Source organism: Macaca thibetana, chromosome 14 (assembly GCF_024542745.1).
Source record: "Macaca thibetana thibetana isolate TM-01 chromosome 14, ASM2454274v1, whole genome shotgun sequence".
Taxonomy (NCBI): Eukaryota; Metazoa; Chordata; class Mammalia; order Primates; family Cercopithecidae; genus Macaca; species Macaca thibetana.
The window spans coordinates 45,877,276-45,898,383 of NC_065591.1; the positions used below are offsets into that span (position 1 = coordinate 45,877,276).

The following is a 21,108-nucleotide window of genomic DNA, read 5'->3' on the forward strand; positions in this document are numbered from 1 at the left end:
CTTTGGATAACTCATCCACCTAGCTGACACCCAGTCAGACACTGTGCCCAGAGCCAGGTGTACAGAGATGACAGCAGAATTCAAAGACCAGGCTGAAGCTCTTGAGAGAACAAGACTGTATCTGCTGTTCCAAGGAGCAGAACTAGTAATACAAGCAAAGCTTCTGTGGAGCACTTTACAGTTTAGAAAGTGCTTTCTCATGTATTAATGATTACAAAATCGCATGGTATAGTAGAAAAAGTGATGCTGCCACAGAAAGCCTGAGTTAAGATCTTGCCTCCACCATTTGGTGGCTACAAAACTTTCAGCTAAGAACCTCTTTGAGCTTCAATTCCTTCATCTGTAGGATAACACCAGCTAGTGTTTATTGAATACCTAGTATATGCCTACTATTATAATTGCTTTTGTGTGTATTAACTTATCTGATCTTCAAAAACAATCCTACAAAGTAGCTACTATTGTTATCTCCATTTTGCAGGTATGGAAGTTGAGGCTCAAGGAAGCTAAGAAACCTGCCCAAGTCACACAACTATTCAGCAGAGGAGGTGAGATTTGAACCCAGTTATTCTTGCTCCAGAGTCCATCTTCTTAGCCACAACACTGTACTGTAGATGATGACAGCAGCCCCTATTCAAACGTTTTGGGGGATCAATAAGATTAATACACATGTAACTGGCTAGAGGTTATAGGTAAATATTGGCAACTGTTACAATTTTGTCCAATGCACACAATGTTAGAGCAGTTGGTTGCTTTAGCAGATGCTGTTGACATCCTGTCACATTCCCTTGGTTTAGCCTAGAGGTCATCCACAGACAGTGGGCATGTCCCTCTGCCTAGGGACATCCTGTCTCTGAGAGATTCTTGTGCATCAAACAGGGCAGGCCAGAAGTGCTGGGGTTCTCACGTCCCAGGAGAAAACCACACCGAATGAGGCAGATGAGTTGGTGCATAAACACCCCAGCTTCTTTGTTCCTCCATGGGACAATTCTGAGGTAGGTCCAGCATAGTCCTTCGGAGGCCCCCTGTGGGACTGAGCCCAGCTGCCCATTACAGTAACCCACCCATTAGCACACCTTTTACTGGCTTTCTCCTCGCTGTCTCACTTCCCACTCCCTCACAGTGCTTCCTGGAATCGCTTCCCAAATAAACTACTTGCACTGAAATCCTTACCTCACAGTCTGTGTTGGAGGACCCAGACTAAGACAGGGATGCAATTTAGTTTGGAGAGAGAGAAAAGGAAGGGATATACCCATTGAGGCTTGAGATTTTTCTGGGCAGATACTGCCAGAAGAGCATCAGCCCTCATAGTGAAGGGAAACGTTCCCAGTAACTAGAAAAATGGATCAGCCTCCCTCGTGCTGTTTCTCAAACTGAATAGTCCCTTCACCCGCATTTCACCTGACACTTCAAAAAGATTGGCCATCAAGAGATTCTGGCAAGAGCCCTGATGCCTCTGGAGTAGATTACAGGAGCATTCCTTGAAACCCTAGGATGTGAGCATAAAATAAACACAAATAAGCTCCCCTTGTCTAAATAAACCGAGGTACAGTTTGATGAGGCAGTTTTCTCTTTCTCCCTACCCCTTCCACACTTCTCTCCTCAAAGGCCAGGCTTGTTTGCTTACTTATTTAATACTGAACCCTTTGTACCTTCAAAGAATGCCTTTGTGTCTGAGATGAAGTGGAGCATTTCTGCCTGCTGGACACAATTTTCCAAATGAACCTCCAAACACAGAGTAGCCCAGATTATTAACAATAAGACAACCTCACAGTTTGGCCGAATGGATGAAACGAACAGGAGGTAAGAGGGAAAACATGAGAAAGGATGGATTTTCAGCAGGTTTTTCCAGCCAAGCCATTTGCAATTCCACTGGAAAGGATTCTCAGGGGGAAAGAAACCAAAGAACATGGTGAGAAAAAAAGCAAACTACTGGCTCAGCAGTGCGACATCTTCCCTTGACAAGTTGGTCATGAGGAAAGAGGGACAGGACACATTGAAAAGGACCAAGGCTGGCCAGTATGATGGCACAGAGGGCTTTGTCACCTCTAAACGTGGGTGGCCTGGGCCACAGTCCTAGGCTGGGCTCAGAAGTGCCCCTGCCATTTCATCCATCATGGAAACTGCACAAACACTAAGTACAGAGCATTTGGCCAGACCCAGACATTTCAAATGAAGAGAAGCTTTCAGAGAACACAGTTGGAACCAAAAATCAACACAAGAATCACCAAACACACACACACACAGAGGCCATAAAAGAATGTATTATGCAGAGCCAACTAAAAAAACATCACAGGGGATATATGCATTGTGAAGCATCCCGTTCTCTAATGGGTCAAGTCCTTCCCATAAGAGGCTGGTCAGAAGCTTGGCAGTGGAGTCAAACTCCTTGGGAAGGAATCTCCCTAGCTCTGCCACATATGGACTGGGTGACCTCAGGCAAATTCCTTAATCTTTCTGTGTGCTTCCGTTTCCTCATCTGCAAAAGAGGGCTGATAATAATAATTATACTAACCTCAGAGCATTTTCTGTGAGGATTAAATGAATAAATACATATACCTCACCTAGAAGAGGGTCTGACATGCCCAACACACGTTAGCTCTGATCACTACATAACTTCAGCAGACAATAACTCATCAGCATTACAATAGCTTCCCAGGTACAATAGGATAAAAGTTAAAAAGACAAAGCAGCATAAAAGCAGGTCAGACTGAAAGAGAATTCCCTGAAGCTAGGAGACTATCCCACTTCAAACAAAGCTCAGTGACCATCTTACCTGTGTACAGTTTCCTCGGCTCACGGACGGCTGTTCGCTGTGGGTGCCACAGGTGCAGGGTGAGCTCTGAGGACCCCCTGGCACCCCCAGGTTCTCTTTGGCATGCTAGAAAGGTCTATTGGACTGCAGATCAGAAGTGTGGCTGAGGCTGGGGCACTGCCCTTGCGGAAGAGATGGCACACCCCCTCCCCTCTCCCCGCTCCCGAAAGCTGCTCTTCCATCTGGCTGTGCCTGTCACTGTCGGGGGCGGTGGCATCTGCCTCTGAACTGGTCAGTAGCTGGGGCCTGGCCCCCAGGGCAGCGGAAGGGCGTGCCATTGGCATGGTTCATAACTGGAGGCCAGTTCCCCTGCGGTCTCTCTGTGCAGAGAATGCTACGTCCCAGACCCACCTGCCCTTGAGAGCAGGGCCCCATCCCTGTCCTTAGCTCAAGACAGGGGCCCAGGATTTTCTTTATAGAGGTGAGAAATGGCCACGGCCATTCCTCCACTCATCGCAGGCAAACACACGCACCCCAGTGAAACTCGCAGTTCTGCAGACCTTCCTCACGCATCCCCAATCCTCCCCACCTCCTCCAGCTAAAATTGCCCACTTGTTTAGACTTCCGCAGCTTGGGAATGAAGCTGGAATTAAAACAGAGACAAAGGTCCACCATCAGTAATTATTTCTGAAGTAACAAGAAACTAATTGGGACTTACTGTTATTAAAAACCTATACGGCAGGCAGTAATTAAACTGCAGCTAACGAGAATTTCGGCACCAGGCTCTGCAGCCACCACATGGCTATTCTCCTCGTCCTGGGTGGAGGGGTCTGTTGTTGGAGGAAATAAATGGCTTCTTCATAGCCCTCCAAGAGATATTAGTCATATTGGAGATTTCTGCCCCAGGGAAGTCAGTGAGATGGGGCAGTGGGGCAAGACAAGGCACAAGTATGAGAAGCCCAGGAACACATGGAGGTTTCTAGATTGGCTGCTATTATCCTCTGGGTGGTGACATCATGCCTCTGGGAAATGGCTGCGGGATACTGTCAAGTCAGTGGGAAAACAGCTGAATCGACTCTTTCATACATAGATTTATTGAGCACTTCTTACGTGTTAGGATCTCCGGGAGATGCATTTATATACATTATTTCATTTACTCTTCCTAACAGCCTGAAGAAGGAGGTACCACTAGGCACTGTTTTACAGATGAGGAAACTTGGCTCAGAGAGACAAAGTCGCCTATGGAAACTCACCTGACTGCTGAGCAGAGTGAAGCCAGACGTGGATCCAGAAGGAAGGAAAAACTTGGAGTCACATTCTTGTACGCAACACAGCAAAGAGAGGCAGTCGGTGGAGTCAGTGGGGCCAGCTAGGTGTGGCCACCTTCTAACCTCCTGATGAGTTGTTTAGCTACCAAAACATTCTGTGCCTCTGTTCCTGCATCTGTAGAGTGGAGATTAGTTATACCTACCTACTGGGTCTGCTGTAAAGACGAACAGCCTGCAGGTGAGGTGTTTAGCCCAGGGCTTGGTGCATGGTAAAAACTCAATAAAGGCCAGTTGTTATTCTAGGTGCTCTACAGACGCTCTCGGAAGTAGTGCTATCATTTGCTGAAACTCATTGTCTGAGCATGACAGAGGTTTTATAATAATGAAAGCTGTGGAAGTCTCAGCAAACAGTGTGTCTGCCTGTGTCCCTTGGGAAGGGGGCAGACAAACCCAGAGAGCTGGTTCTGCTCGGAGGCCACTGCCCTGGTGTCCGGGGCAGTGGGAGGCTGGCCAAGCTCCCAGACAGCCTGTCTCGGGCCTGGAGCACAGAGCCGTTGCCTCACCAGCTTGTAATGAACTGCGTCTCCATCCTGATTAGGGGAACAATCCTCACACAGAGAGACTCAGGGGAAGGAAATGACAATGTTGTGGGGACAGAGTATAACCTCACCTCCCAAGGAGGAGCTGGCTTCTGGGGAGCCGGTGAATTGAAGGTCACAGCCCAAGATGGTGCCCATCCCCAGGGAGGAGGCTAAGCAGATTCCACTGGGGCAAGTCTAGGATTTAAGAAACGTGCTAGGTCCAGCCAGGCCTCTGGATGCAAGCCTAGAAGGTAGCAGCTCATAGGCTCTGGTTTGCCAAAAAGGGCACACAAAGAAACCAACCTTCCCTGGGCACCTACCCCATATCATTCCCCGTGCCAGCCTTATGACATCAACATTGTCCTATAAAATAGAATTTTAGAGCACTGTCTTTTTCCAAAACCGTGAGTTGCAGCCCATTACTGGGTTATGAAAACAATTTAGTGGGTGACTAATACCATTTTTAAAATAACGTGATAAAAAAAAAAAAAAAAAAAACAGAAAATTTCAGAGTGTATTGCACGTGGTACAGATGAGTATTGTTTTAGGACTCTTTAATTTATTTAGTGTCCGTGTGTTTGGGAGCTGAATTGTGATATAAAATATATTTTTTTACTGAGAATTATGGTCACAACTTCTCGAAAGAATGCAGGCTCCAGCCAGTCATAGTGGCTCATGCCTGTAATCCCAGCACTTTGGGAGACCAAGGCACGGGGACTGCTTGAGTCCAGGTGTTTGAGACCAGCCTGGGCAACATAGTGAGACCCCATCACTAAAAAAAAATTTTCTTTTTAATTAGCCGTCATGGTGGTGTGTGTCTGTGGTCCCAGCTACTCGGGAGGCTCTGTGGTGGGAGAATCACTTGAACTCGGGTGGTTGAGGCTGCAGTGAGTCATGGTCGTGCCATTGCACTCCAGCCTGGGCAACGGAGTGAGATCCTGTCTCAAAAAAAATAAAAAATAAAAAAAGAATGCAGGCTCTGAAATCAGACTGACTGGAGAACCTTGGTCAAGTTGTAAAACCCCTCTGTGTCTCAGTTGCCTCATCTATAAAATGGGGATAATAACAGAACATTTCATAGTGTTGTTACATGAAGTAAATGAGTTAATATTATAAAGTGCTTAAAGTGGTGTAGCAGACACCACTAGCATTCATCAATTTCCCCTCAGCCAACCCCAAAGCCCCATACAGATAGTTCAGTTCCTTGTATGTGCCAATGCCTTCCTGAGTCTTTCTCCTGAGGATGCTTCCTCATCATGGTTATAGGCTTAGCGCAAGCACAGGGCAGGTCAAAGGTGTGGTGGAATGAATGCCCCAGGAGTGACCCTCCACGAATGAGGACTGGAAGATGGTGGATAAACACCACAGTGGAGATTCTGAGGTGCATTTCTCAGTCTCTAAGAGGGTGCCCAGTGGGACTGAGCCCCCACTGCCCACCAAAATGACTCCTCCCCAGCTCACTTCCCTGCTCTCTCACATTGCTTCCTGGGATCCCCTCCCATATAAACTTGCACCTAAGTCCTTGTCTTGGTGTCTAATCCTAATTTTGATGAACTTAAGCAGATTCTGACACAAAGTAAGTGCTTGATAGATGTTAGTTATTATTAATCATGTTCATCTTGAGAGAGGATCTATGCAAGTGCTTTATGTGCAATATCTCATTTAATCCTCACACCAAGCCCATAAAGTAGAAACTGTGATTATCCCTGTTTTTCAGATAAGAAAACAGGCTTAGAAAAGTTAAGCACACTGCTCAGGTTTACATGGTTAGACAGGAAAGAGTTCCACTCTGAACCCATGAGTGTTACCAACGCCCCTGTTCTCCTCCTCTCCTCTCTGTTTAATCTATACAATCACCCTGCCAGCTAGCTGCTGTTGTCACTCCTATTTTACAGATATGGAGATAGAAAACCCAGAGAAATGATTTGCATTCAATTCCCACACTGTTCACTACCATGCTGGGACCAGCACCTGGTATCCTGACTCCTGTTCCTGTGCTTTCCATGACAGCAGCAGCAGCCTGCTTCCATGTGCCCCGGAAAGAGAACGCACAGGAGAAATCCCTTCTTAAAAAAAAAAAAAAAAAAAGGCCCTGAAGTAGAAACCAGCCAGCTACCATCAAACTTTGCAGCACAGGAAAAAGGTAGGATGCAGTTGAAAAGAGACACAATTTTCACAGACTTAATGAAACTTACAGAAACTTAATGAAACAGACAGATAGCAATCTGTTCTAGTGCTTTTGCCTCAACTCCTCAACCTGTTAAATGGGCTGATGGCCTGGTATGAAGTCCCTCTACTCATTGCTGGCCTTCACTTTCAGCTCCTCTTCCTTATCTCCAACAGCCCCACCATTCCACCAAAGTACCTTGAGGTACTATACCTTTGGTCTGAGCTCCATCTGCATGAAACTCACTGTGATGTGTCCCTGGAAACCTGCTGTGTGCCACACGCAGTGCTAACCTCTCAGTGCCCCAACTTCCTCATCTATTAAATTGGGATAATCCTAGTATCTTCTTCATGAGTTGTTATGAGGATTAATTGAACTAATTGTGCAAATCCCATAGCTGGCAAAGGACCCATATCTAGCATATATAAAAAATACTCAAAACTCCACATTAAAAAACAAACAATCCAGCCAGAAGATGGGTAAATGACATGTAGAGACATTTTACTGAAAAGAATATACAGATGGCCAATAAGCAGTGAAAAGATGTTCAACATCACTAGCTATCAGGGAGATGGAAAGCCAGACCATGATAAGATGTCACTACATACCTTTTAGAACAGATAAAATTAAAATAGTGGCAACACCAAATTCCAGCAAAGATGTAGAGACACTGAATCACTCATACATTGCTGGTGGGAATGTAAAATGGTACAGCCACTCTCAGAAACAGTTTTACTTCCTTCTTAAAACACTAAACATATACTAAACATGTAACTCAACAATGGCACCCCCAAACATTTATCCTGGTGAGATGAAGACTTATATTCAAATAAAAATCTATACACAAATATTTATAGCTGCTTTATACGTCAAAGCCAAAAACTGGAAACAACCCAGATACTTTTCCTGGTTAAACCATGGTCTGTCAGTCATGTATCAGTGTATATCAGTGGTATATTGGTGGCATATCCACGGAACAGAACTCACCAGGAACAGAGGAATGAACTATAGACAGACAACCTGAATGGATCTCAAAGCCAATCTTAAAAGGTCACATACTTTGCCATTCCACTTAGATAACATTGTTGAAATGACAACATTTTGCAGATAGAAAACATATTAATAGTTGGTTGTCAGGGGCTGGGGGTGGCGGAAGGGAGAGGGGTGGGTATGACTCTGAAGGGGCTGAACAAGGGAGATCTTTGTGGAGATGGGGGAGTTCTGTATCTTGATTGTGGTGGTGATTGTGTAAGATTCTCACAAATTTACACAAGTGAGAAAAGGACACAGAACAATACTCACACAGTCAGTTGCCTGGTTCTGAAACTGTCCTATAGTTATGTAACGTGTAAACATTGGAGAAAACCAGGTGAAAGGGATCTCTCAGTTCTATCTTTACATGGGATCTCTCAGTACCATCTTTGCAACTTCCTGCAAATCTATCATTATTTCAAAATTTTAAAAAATGTTTTAAATGACCTACTTGTAAAGAGCAGAGCAGTGGCTAAATGAACACTTAGTCAATATCAGCTGTCATTACTATTATTTTATTTTCATTATTACTTCATACAAGTCATCTTAGTTAATGCCCACAATAAACTTGTTATCACAAGTTTTTAAAAAATGCCCATTTTACAGGTGGAAATAGTGAAACTCAGACATATTAGATAGTCTAAGTTTGCATACCCAGAAAGACCTAGGAATTAAAAAGGCCAAGTTCATGGACTTCCCCCAAACATTCAAGTATGAAGACCAGTAAGATAAAAATCTTTGCCCACATCAAGCTTTATAACATATGGGAGCAATGACAAAAATATAATTCATATTCAAGTGAAATGTCACATACTGTGTAAGTTCTATGGGAGGACAGGAAATGGAGGAATAAAAAATTCTGAGGTGATCTAGGAAGGCTTCCTAGAGGAGGTGGCATTTGGAATTGTTTTGAGGATTGAGTAGGAGCTTAGTTGGTGTGGGAGAAGGCAGTGATGCAGGAAAGGATATTCCAGGCAAAGAGAACCTGATCATTAAGCAGTGGGAGTGCTTAGAGAACAGTGACAAGCCCGAGGTGGCTGAAGCAGCTGGCATGTGATCAGAGGAAGATGCAGATGAAGGACAAGCAGAGGATAGTCAATGAAGATGGGCACTGAATGAGCAACAAATCAATACTGAATCAATCAAAGGGATGAATATGGGCACCTCTATGTGGCCTACTTCAAGCTAGATTCAATGATGATCCAAACATATGTGGATGCTGGCCATGCAGATGCTATTCTGGGAGGAAAGATCAATAAGTGTGATAGGTGTCAGGACTTAACTGTGGATTGGACTTGTTTCCTTAGCTTTCGCTCATTGTGGCCTCCATAGCCTGCCTTGGAAGCTGAATGGCCAATGTCTAAAGTGCATGTGCAATTCTAACAGTGTACACAACAAGCAGCCAGCCTTCTGTATATGCTGAAAAGCCAGGCAGAACTCTGCAGTGAGTCTTGGGGTCCCAGGAAGCAAAGAGATCTTCCATTTCAGGACCTCAAGATGAAATTTCTCAGGGTCCTACCAAGGCTCAGCCCTAGTAGATCCTGAAGGCAAATCCCTACTTTTTGTGGATTATAGGGTCCCACAATGGTTGTTCTGGATGTTGGAATTTTATCTTTCAAGTCCTGATCCCTATCACACTTACACTAATTGATCTTTCCCCCTAGACAATAACATCCGCACGGTCAGGATCTACATCTGTTTGGGTCATCATTGAATCCAGCTTGAAGCAGGCCACATAGGGGTGCCCATACTCAGTTCCCTTTGATAGATCCAATATTGATTTTTTGGTCATCTGCTATTCTCAGATTAGAGGTGAGGAAATAAGACAGTTCCTAAGTAGAGAAGAGACACCCATGACACACTGCACACAGGGCAATGACAGCGCCTGACCATCTCGAGAAAAAAGAATGAGAAACTATCCTGGACTGTGACGAAAGAAGGCAGTCACATCTGCATAGCTTATCCTAACAACTGTGAAGGTGATGCCCCATTCTCAAGGAGAATAGGCACTGTTGATCATGCCATCCCGAGATTGTTAATGGGGCTACATTGAGAAACAAGCTATGTTTCCATCACAGCAAACACATCACAGTGGTGACAATGAGACCTGTAACATTTCTGCTAAGGTCACGAGTGAAAATGGGATGCAACACAACTTCAACATTAGAAAAATATTAAAGAATAATACATTTGTGCTCATTAGCCAAAATAGCAATATGCTTTCCACAATTCAACTGCTAGGGCCCTAAAGTGAATTATTTGAAGAACTAGACCCTAAAGATTCTGGGTAGGAAGTTTTTAAAGTATTTCCAGTATGTCTGTATTCAAGTGGAGATAAAAGAAGCCCAACTAAGATGGACAGAACGACTGTGGATTAAGCATGAATCTCTAGACAGGCCTATCTTGAAGATAAATCTTGACTCAAGATTTGGAAGAACTAAGGTGACCCTGATGGACAGTGGAATGAATCACATGTAAAATTCCTTAAATAAAAATGTATTGACTTAAAGTAAAAACCATAATGGTGGTATTTGGTTGTTTGTGGGTTTTTGCAGTCAGGATTGTTACTCAAATACCTTCCTCACCTCTCCATATCTGCCTTGGTTTGCCTTTACCACACTGTCCCCCAGGGCCTGGTTCAGTTGATGCTTTTGGAAAATGGATTTTGAGCTATCAAAGAAAGCTCTTCCAGATATAAACTCAAGCGTCTGAAGCAAGAATTGGATTAAAAGGAGCAACTGAAAAGGACCTCAGAGATCCTCTGGGATAATTGCTTTCAATCTGGGTTTCCTGGAGCTTAAAGGTTCTGCAGAGGTGCCTGGGGTGCGGGGAGCTGGGAGGCAGGCCTGGGTAAGGGGGATGCTAAAGTGGCAAGGCTCAGAGTCTCCACCTTCCAACCAAAAGAGCTCAATGTGACCTTTTTCACCCACTGAAGTTCCAAATATGTTAGGAGAAAGGTTCCAAGGTTTAAGGTTTAAAACCCACTAAGCTAGTCCAACACCATCATCATATCATAATTTTAAAAATAGCTGATTTTGAGTGTTTAGTGTGTGCCAGGCACCGCTATAAATGCTTTACATGCATTACCTCATCTAATCCTTGCAGCAACTCTAAAAGGTAGGTACTATTATTATCTCAGTTTTACAGAGGAGAAAACGTCAGCACAGTGGTTAAGTAATTTGACCAATGCTTGCAGATCACAAGTGAGGAAGCATAGCTTGGGACCCACACACCTGGTTCCTGAGCCTGCACAATTCACCACTGCGTGAGACTGAGACTGAGGAAACTGAGGCACAGAGAGAGGCAGGAACTTGCCCCAGGCCCTGCGGTGAGCTCAGGGCTGAGCCCAGGCTGGAATCCTGCCTCCTGAGCATGCTTCTTCCTCCTGACATTCTCCTTCCCTCTCTCCTTCTCTACCCTACAGTGTGCCTTCTCGAACCAACTTACAGGTGGCTTTAAATAGACCATCCCTTGGTTATCAAGCATCTGTGCTCCCACACTGGGAGCAGCTGAAGGAGATGGAGCTGTGATGGCTGATCAGCTTCTGGGCCCCTGTTCTGACAGCTGCTGTGGCTCTCTCTTGGCCAGAGCCTCACTTCCCAATGGCTGCTCTAGATACGTAGAGGCCCTTCGCCATTTTCACGCTGTCTGTCTGTCTGTCTATCCAGGATCACCTACACATGCTCTTGCTATTGTGGATATGGATATGCCCTGTTCCTTTGACCATGTCATTCCCACTGCTGGGAATCCCTTTCCTGTTTTGTCAGCCTGGCATACTCCTCCTCAAATGTCCTTTATCCAGGGCCCTGACCTTCCTGACCTCCCTTCCAAGGCAGAATCAACCACACCTTCCCCAGCACTCTCCACATCACAGCACAGATCACTCTGTATTGTAACCACTGATTGAATTTATTTCTTTGATTAAAAATCATGTAGGTGGTCCCATTTTTCCTTTGGTAAAATCAGGATAGCTCCTACAATCTGCCTCTGGTTAAGCTGGGAGATTTTTTTTGTTTGGTTGGTTGGTCGGTTGTTTTTTTGTTTGCTTTTTTGTCTTCCTAAAATTCTGTCATTAAACTGATAAACTGTTTTGTAACCGATATCATCTTAGGATCCAAGAAACAGAGGACTTCTCTGTCTCTTTCTAGACTGTGAGCTCACCTGGGTTGAGGGCCATGATTCAATGTCTCTGGACCCCCAGCAGCCAGCACAGAGGAGGCACAGAGGAAGCACCAGGTATGGTGAGTCATGGTGCTCTGGGACTGGACGGTGCCCTCTGTGCCCAAATCTCTATGGGAGGCATCCCAGAGGCCTAGGAGAGTCCCTGCCATCTACCTATGGCCCATTGGGTTCACGAAACTACCTTATGATACGTGGAAAGAAACATGGGCAAGGACAGCAGGCTTCTTTTCCCCCCCCACAACCTGGCACAAATGAGGCTGACCAAGCCCAGCAAGATTCCAAACCACATCACACCCCATGCTCTGACTCCTTTCTTTTTTCTTAGAGGTAGCTACAATCGTTGGCTAGTTCCTAGCAGTGAGCTCTCTCAAATTCTCTATTTGTAAGAGAATTTTCCAGCAGAACTTCCACCATTTTCTATCCTTTTTCATTCTGCCTCCAATGACCTCCTAGGCCCTCCAACCTATGTCTCCAGTGGTAGTTGTGTACCACTTCTTCTCTTTGAACCTCAGCCTTATACATATGAGGATCTTAGACTTGATAGGGTCTAGCAGGTTACACAGGACTTTGCTTATCATTTTCCTTTTCTCTGCCTATGGTAGACATTACTAATCAATCACAGCATGCTTGCCTTCAGAATTCATCTCCAGGAAGCCACTGCCAAGTGGGTTGGCTCATGAACTGGGTCATTTTTGCAGCTCTGGGCCTAGATGCCCTCTAAGGGAACCTCTAATCAGAGATCCTTGGGCAAAACACCCATATACCAGATTGTTTTGGATACTCCCAAATTTATATAATTTTAAATTTCTCTTTAATAAAAGCAATTTGTAAAATGGATGAGTAATTCAGGATTTTGTGGGAGCAGGAGGAGGAACATTTGACCAACCACTGGACTCTGGGCCCAACAGATGTACCTTTGAAATGGCCTGAAATACTTGACCAGGAATTTGGCCTTTCTGTCAGGTGACCCAAGTCAGGGAAGAAAGGAATAGAACTGGTGGGATATTCATTCATTCATTTCTTTCACAAACATTTACTAAGCACCTATTATATGCTAGACACTGATCTAAGGGCAGGAGATTTGCAGATGAAGATAGTGACAGCCCTCATGGTTGACCAGGTACTAGACCTAATGGCACTCTATTTGCATATCACATTTAATTTTTTATGGCCTCAATTTTGGCACATTTCCCTTACTGAAGCTAATTGGCCTCCATAATCTATACTCTCTCTTGCTTAGTACAGTGGAACCTTAAGATGGAACGAGCCTGGATTCCTGAATCATTGGGTGCAGAAGAGCTATCCACTGACCAGAAATGTTAGCCTTGGACTAAAATGTGAATGAGAACTAAATTTCTATTGTGTTTGTGCCTTTATACATTGTGGTACCTTCTTGTTATGGAAGCTTGTGTTATCCTAATTAGCACATTTTCTGTGTGCAGTCAGTGTCATTGTGATTTTAGTCTGGAAATGTCTTTGTAGCTCTGTTGCTTACTTTCAGAAGAGTTCTTGGAATTGGGTACCCAAAGGAAGTGTTCATCAGCCATGAATCCAGCCTTGAAGTCAGGTGCTTTTAACCCAGACTGTAAGAGTTTTCTATGAGGACTAAAAAGCCCTGATAAAATGAACTTTCAGTCTTTTAAAGAAAAATGTGATGCTTCCCAGAGAAATTCCCAAGCACCATGTTCTTTTCCTGGGAAATCAATCTGGGTACAGGACAATCTTTTAGGCAGCCAGAAGCCCTTTGTCTGGGTTTCAGTGACAACTGGCTGTGGCTCTCCAAGGGTGCAGGCACAGTAACAACCACCTGGCAAAGGGAAATTAGCAAGTCCTGGAAGCCCCACCCCCCGGTCAGGTCAACAGCATGAGTCAGAGTGCCACAGAAATAAATATATCCCATTCATAGAGCTTTCCGTTTAAGAGCTTTCAAAGTCATAAAGTCTGCATAAGGCCAAAAGATACAATTGTCCAATTAGAGGTTTTATCTAGGAAAACACATATTTTCAAAGATATTGTTTGGTCCCCATGCCAGGATCATAGCTGGGCTGGTTTAATGTGCTGGACCTCTGGGTTTTATAGTACTTTCCACTTAAGTGAGACAGCCTTCTCAGAGACTCCTGTCTCCAAGGTAGGATCCAAGAGGGGTCTAGAGATGCTCAACGCCAATCATTCACATGAAAATTCCAGAAAAGCTAGAATCTACCTAGACCAGGTCATGTAGGAGGGGAATAACAACTAACATTTATTGGGTGCTTACTATTTACCCTTACTGAGTTCCAGGGTCTGTTCTAAATGCCTAACACATATCATTGCACTTACTCTTTATTATTGCCTTACAACAAAGTGTGTATTTCCTTCCCATCTTCCAGAAGAGAAAAGCAAGGCTTGGAAAGGTAAATCAACATACTCAAGGTGATCTGGCTCAGTGAATAGTAGGGTCAAGATTTGAACTTAGGTCTAGTGATTCTAAAACACTTCAACCTCTATACTCAGTTGCCACCCATGACTGTCAGGGCCCTTTCTTCCTGTCTGTCCAGCTGCTTGAGCTGTGTTATGAAGGGCAGATAGATGAAGACCAAGGAAGGCCTTGTCATTAGCAGTGGGAACCACTGAAGGGAACCAGGCCTGGGAGAGAACCCCTAATATTTGCCAGAAACCATGTTAAGCATGTACTTAAATTATCATGCTGAATTCTCATAATAGTCCTGCAAAATAAGTCTTATCATATCCATTTGACAATTGAGACAACTGAGGCTTAGAGAGGTTAAAAAATTTCCCAAGGCCACACAGCTCAGAGGTGGTGGAGAGTCTGCCTGGATTCCTTGCTCAGAAACACTAAGTCAGGCACTGAGCTTACCCACCTACATACTCATCATATAGCTTTTATTTTTGGGAGGGATTTCTTTTTTGTCAAATTCTGGCTCTACCTGTATACATTCCACTGATCACTTCCCTGATAGTCCTGGATGTGGAAACTTACACACACACACACACACATTGACATTTAGGCCACTTACTAGCTGAGTAATCTTGGGTGTGTGAATGTGTCCCTAAACCTCTCAGAGGGGTTTCTGCTCTCCTGGGACTCACTACTTAGACCAAAGGCAGCAAACTTTTCCTGTCGAGAGCCAGAGGGTAGATATTTTAGGTTTTAGGGCCATCCACTCTGCATGGCAACTACTCAACCCTGCCCTGTAGTGCAAAAAACAGTCATAGATAATGTATTATCAATGCTATGGCCAGATTTGGCACACGAGCCTAAGTATGCAGACCCCTGACCTAGATGGTCAACATATTTCACACATAAGTGTTAGATTCCCATTTTGTAAGTACTACAAATGGGAGGTGTTAGTGTACTCAGAGTATATACTAGGAAGAACTGATCTCCAGGGGATGGTGGCTGGATAATGTCACAATGTCACCACAGGGCAGGGCCAGGACTGGAGTCTAGGCATCCCGCTCTCCCACTGGGACTCGCCCCCTGCATAAGTGGCCTCCTTGATCACCAGGGAATCTCCTAAGTCGATGTCCCTTCTAAAGGCTCAATGACATCAGGCTGCACTCAGAGAGCAGCCCAGGACGTCTGCAACTGCCTGGCTTAACCTCTGACTGGGGCCAAGAGCCTTCCACTAGCAAATCACTGGCTCATTTCTCTCCAGCAGGGCCTGGCTCACGGCACCTTCTGGAAAGCCGTTACAGCAGCTACAGCAGCACACGCAGCATTAATTTATGAAAATCTCAGCTTGTAAAAGCCCAGCTCGCAGGCAGAGCTGGAGGAGGCAGAGGCACTCTGCACTGGAGATGCGTGAACTGCTATTTGCTTCTCTTACAGCCACAAAAGGAAATGCTGGCGAGGGCTTCAGAGAAGGGGTGGTGGGGAGGGGACGCTGCTGGATTTAATAGGAATACGAGTCATTTGTCTTATTGTAAAATAGATGGTGTTTGGAAGCAGAAAATGCTCTGGATCCTTTCTTTCCTCCCCTTGCAGGCATGAAAAGCCTTGAGCAAAACAAAATGCTGCTGATTTTGAGTCTATTTTGGGCGCCTGTCGCTGATTGTCTGCTTCCGAGGCCTGTGCACATGCTGCCTTCTCAAAGAATGGTTTTAACGAATTGAAATGGAATGAATGAGCATCTTGCTCCTGCTGCTGCTGCCACCATTGGAACAGAAAGTAGCCCCTAAAGGTGGGGCCTGGTCCATGGCTCCTCTATTCTTCCCTCTCACCCCAGATGCCCACCCATCCCACACCCCCATCCACACAGCGCTTGCTGGCACCCGAGTTAGGCTGCTCACCCTATGCCAGGAAGCTATTTACCAAAGGAAATAACTCTGATAAAGGGGCTAAAAATAGGCAGCAGTGATGGAAAACATTTTGTTGAGAGATCTGCTGACAAGAGGGGAAACAGAGCTGTGAAAAAGATAGGTGGTGAAGGACACAGAGGGAGAAGTGGCTACACTGCGCATCTAGGGGGCCCAGGAGGAGCCGGGTCAGGGCCCAGAGGCCAGGTGGCTCACACGGATGGCTGCGCCCTTGTGGCAGATCTTCCCTGTCAGTGGCCCCACCTTTGTGGTATTTCACCCAGCCTTAGAAAAGTGAAGGGGTGCGAGCCAACAGGTTCCTTCGCCAGGTGGGTATCTGAGGACAGGTATCTGAAAAGCAGCACCATGAAGGAAGCAAACAGAACACTGATGGAGGCTGACCACACATTCGGCTTTTGCCAGTTAGCAACACACCGACATTGGACAAGCTGCTTAACCTCTCTGAGCCTCAGTTTCCTCATGTGATAAATAAAGATACGGTTAGACCCACGTCATATGGCTGTGGTGATAATCCATGCACACTATTTACCAAACAGTGGCATTATTCAGGTCATTCAGCCTTTTATAAACATGGATTGAGGGCTTTCTTTGTGCAAGGCACTTCCTGGCACCCAGGGATTCCTTGATGAAAAAGACAAATTCCTGCTGTAAGATACTTTAATTCCTTAGTGAACACAGTAGAGAAGGGGAAACTGTCCTTAGAAATATATACCCAGCACGACTCACCCTAAGACAGCCAAATGGAAGGACCCCAGGACACCTTCCCGGGCCACAGATGCATCCATTCCATCCAGTGCTGCGTGTCTGCTATGCACTGTGTACTAAAGAGGGAATGATGAGAAAGGCTCAGGGTTCCCTTCTGAAGCACACAGACTGGTAGAGAAGACAGGGACGGAAACAGATATATGTTATTCACATGAAAAGGACCATACAGAGTTAGGTTTAAGAGCTCTCTTTGGGAGCAGCAGATCTTTGAAATTTCCAGGCACTGGAATGTGTAAGTTTTACAACGAGCTAAATCATATTCATGTATTTGCATAAATTAATAAACAGCAATTATATATTATAGCAATTTCTAAGTAATATCCCCAAATAACTATCTCAATATACCAAAATAGTAACAATGGTTATTTCTGGGTGGTGGAATTATGGGTGATTTGTCTTTCTCCCCAAATTCTCTACAATTAGTATGCATTATTTTTATAATAGAAAAACAAACAAATAAAACATTAGTAAGAAGCAAGCTGTTTCAAAATACTCTGCAGATGGGAAATCTGTTCACTTGCGTTGGATTCAGCTGAGAGCCTCTCTATGACTTCAAGAACCTTCAAAAGTTTGAAGTAGCTTGAAAACAGGTTTTTGCATCAGAATGTGGCAAGGCTGCCCAGTCTCTGGCCAAGTGGGTCTGATCCCTCACCTGTTTATTTTGTGGCTGAGGATCAGAAAGGAGTGTGCTAGCTTGGAATGGGGAGTGTAGACAGAGGAGGACCCATTCCACAAATGGCTGTGTGCAAAAGGCACTTAGGCCTGGATTTGAGCACTTTCTCCATCATATACTAGATGTGAGATCTTGGGCCAGTCATTTCACTCCTTTGAGCCTCAGATTCCTCATTCTGTATGACTTAAAGAAGCCATCCTGAACCACCCCAGGCTCCACTGGGCATCTCTTATTAGAGTCCACACCATAATCTGCTCAGCCCTCTGTGTTACAATGGCCTCTTTGCTAGGAGCAACTTAAAACCAGGGAACACACCTTGTCCACGGCTGTGACTCCCTTACCTCTCGTAGTGCCTGCTACAATGACCTTCAAAACACATTTGCTGAATGAATGACTGAATGAATGAGATGCCAAAGCTCACGCTAGGCCCTGTAGCTGCAGAGATGAATGACATGGATCCCTGGCCATCAGGAGCTCCCACTTTCATTGGAACTCAGTCTTCCTAACACAATAAAGATGATGACCGATGCCTTAAAGGGCTTATGTGCAAAGAGAAACTAGAAGAATGGGGAAGAAAAGGTGAATTTCCCCAGGGTTGTCCAAGGAGGAACTTGTATAGGGGGGTAGAATCTGAGCACAGTCTGGAAAAATGAGTAGAGCTTCTCCTGAGGGCACAGAGACAAGGCAGGCAAAGGTGTGGGGTGGAGCAGGAGTGTGCACAGCAAGGAAGAGGCAGGAGCAAGGCTAGGGCCAGGTGTGGAGTACCTTGGATGGGAAAACAGTGGGTCTGACTGGCATTCTGGCTGCTGTAGGAGCCCAGGCAGGCTTAGGAGGAGAGCTGATGGGCTTCTTTCTCATTGCGATGGCAAGAGCAAGCATCTACCGCTTGTGCTAGATGCCAGCCTTGCCCAGCATGCTTCCACCTGCCCATCAGGAGGGCAAGGCAATAGGACCAGTTTGGGGTTAATCACTGCTAAATCTAGTCTTCCACAAACAACCCCTCTAATTTAAACCAGCATCTGTGAGAAGGGCCAGCTTTGGCAGGGGCCTTGAGGAATGTGGACATGATCAACTTCTGCCAGTTGCAGCAAATTAACTGCAAAAAGAACATCCTGACAGCACCCCAGATCTTAAGTGCAGCCAACCCTTGAAGATGCGGGCTGATTGCTTTGCCTGGACTGAAAGTGCAAAGCTGTGTCTTTACTGGGCACTTCCCATTAGGAAGTACAGGGGCACCAGCTAAGCTCCATCCCTCCTCACGACCTTCGCCTGTGCTGTTCCCTCAGCAGGAAACCCTTTCGCCCAATTGAGTATGGTTGACCTGTTCTGACCTTTCAAGTCCTGCTTCAAATGTTGTTTCCTTTGTGATGACTTCCCTGACTCTCCATCTAAGGTGGCTTTGCTATTCTCCCCACACTCGTCACTTTCTATTCTACCATTCTATTTTCTACTTTTTAAAGGGTTTATTTTCTTGCATGGTTGTTCATTTCCTTTCTCTCTACCTAATTCTAACTGGACCTATGCTCCACGGTAGCAGGAACCTTGTCTTGCTCACAGCTATATTCACTATGTTTGGCACTTAATAGTTGATCAATAAAAATAAATTGGATGGAAGGAAGGAAGTAAAGAAGGAAAAAGAGGGGGTTTCTAATACAATGGCTCCAGAATGGCCACCCCAGCACTTAGCCCCACTGCCCTGAGAAGATAGCTCATTAGCCATGAGCCCACAGAAAACCTCTAGGCCAGGGCCAGGAGTGTTGGAGCCCCAGGGACAACATAGGCCAGGAATCTGATGCTAAAGGAAGAATAAGGGACAAGAGAGGGAATTAACATTTATTGAGCACCTACTGTGTGCCACGCCTGTGGTTACTGAATGAAACTTCTCATTTTACAGATGAGGGGGGCTATAGATAATAAAAATATCTAACATTTATTCTTGCACCTGGGCTAATCACATTGCATATATTTTCCCAATAAGTTTGGGAGGTAAGCATGATCACTGCTGACATTTCGTAAGCAGGGAGAACTAGGAATGCTCAGGAACTTGTTCGGTTTTATACAACTAGCTAGTGGCAAAGCCAGGATCAGAACTTGGGTCTTTCCAACTCTTGTCCAACATCCTCTTTTGATAGAAAATGTCCTTCACCCTATCATGATGGCTGGTTTGGCCCTGCCCTGCAGCCAGCTCTCCAGGGAAGTTGCTGGAAGGAGCCCTGCCCCAGGCCATGGTTCTAGGCAGACTTCAGACAATCCCCAGTCATCCACCAAGCAGGCCAGTTAATTGGCTTGCCACCCCCAAGTGCTGAAAGCACTTGGGCCGCCTGACACAGCGCCCTTGCCAAGAGCCGCCCACAGACACAGACAGGTGAGGAGGGATGGGTCTTCTAGCCCTGCAAAGCAGCCAGCTCAGAAACCACCCAGGGAGGCCTCCCTGACAGGCTGCGTACAGGGGAGGGCAAAGACGGCACTTTCTGTCTAGGACAAGAAAGCACAGTCCTCAGGCTCTACCACCTATAAGCTGGTGACCAGATCAGTTTCTTAATCTCTCTAAGCCCTAGCTTTCCCGTTCATAAGGCTTCTGTGAAGATGAAGTGAAATGGCAGATGTCAGGCACTGCCCACAGCTGGCACAGGGTAGCAGCTCAGTGAAGCTCAGCTGTACCAGATGAATTCTAATATCAGAACCCACCAGGAAATCCTCCTTCCCACCTATATACTAATACATGCCACAGTCATTGAGTCCATACTGTGAGCTCAGATGTGTGCTGAGCGCTGGAGAAACGTCATGAACAAAATGGTCAAAATCCCTGACCTCAAAGACCTTCCAGTTGGGAGTGGGTAACCAACAAAATAAATACTATGGTATGTCAGACAAGGTGCCAAGAAGAAAAAGGCAAAGCTGAGAAGACAGGTATGAAGTGTAGGGGCAGGGTAGCTGAGATTTTGAGCAGGGTGCCCAGGGATGGGCTCACTGAGAAGGTGACTTCTGGGAAAGGAAGTGCTGGAAGTGCTAAAGATAGCCACACAGATGTCTGGGTGGAGGTGGGAGGTAAGAATGTTCCAGGCAAAGGAAACAGCAAGCTCACGCCTGAAAGCCAGAGGAGTACCTGCCAAGCCAAGACGGAGTCCTCACATGATTTCAAAGACAAAGCATTTCCCAAATAAGAGGTTAATGAGAAAATTAGATTTTGTAAAAATGCAATTTGTGGCCAGTTTTTCAAAAGGCATGCTGTTGACCCTGTTGGTTCTGCAGTTTGTTGCTTCTGGAAAGTGGTCCTTGGCAAATGTCAGCATATTCATATAGGTTTCCCCAGGTAATTATACTAATTAATATCAGCAATAGGAATTATAATCACTGTCGTTTATCAA

General features: G+C 45.3%; 1 protein-coding gene and 1 non-coding gene across 3 annotated transcripts in view; one reads left to right on the top strand and one right to left on the bottom strand.

The window, feature by feature from the left end:
- NAV2 (neuron navigator 2) overlaps positions 1–21,108 on the bottom strand; it is a 766,628-nt gene that overhangs the window by 511,260 nt on the left and 234,260 nt on the right. The window lies entirely within an intron of this gene.
- On the top strand, positions 9,784–9,918 carry LOC126936710 (small nucleolar RNA SNORA1). Its single transcript, XR_007719530.1, has one exon. It is a non-coding gene; the product is annotated as a small nucleolar RNA SNORA1 (small nucleolar RNA).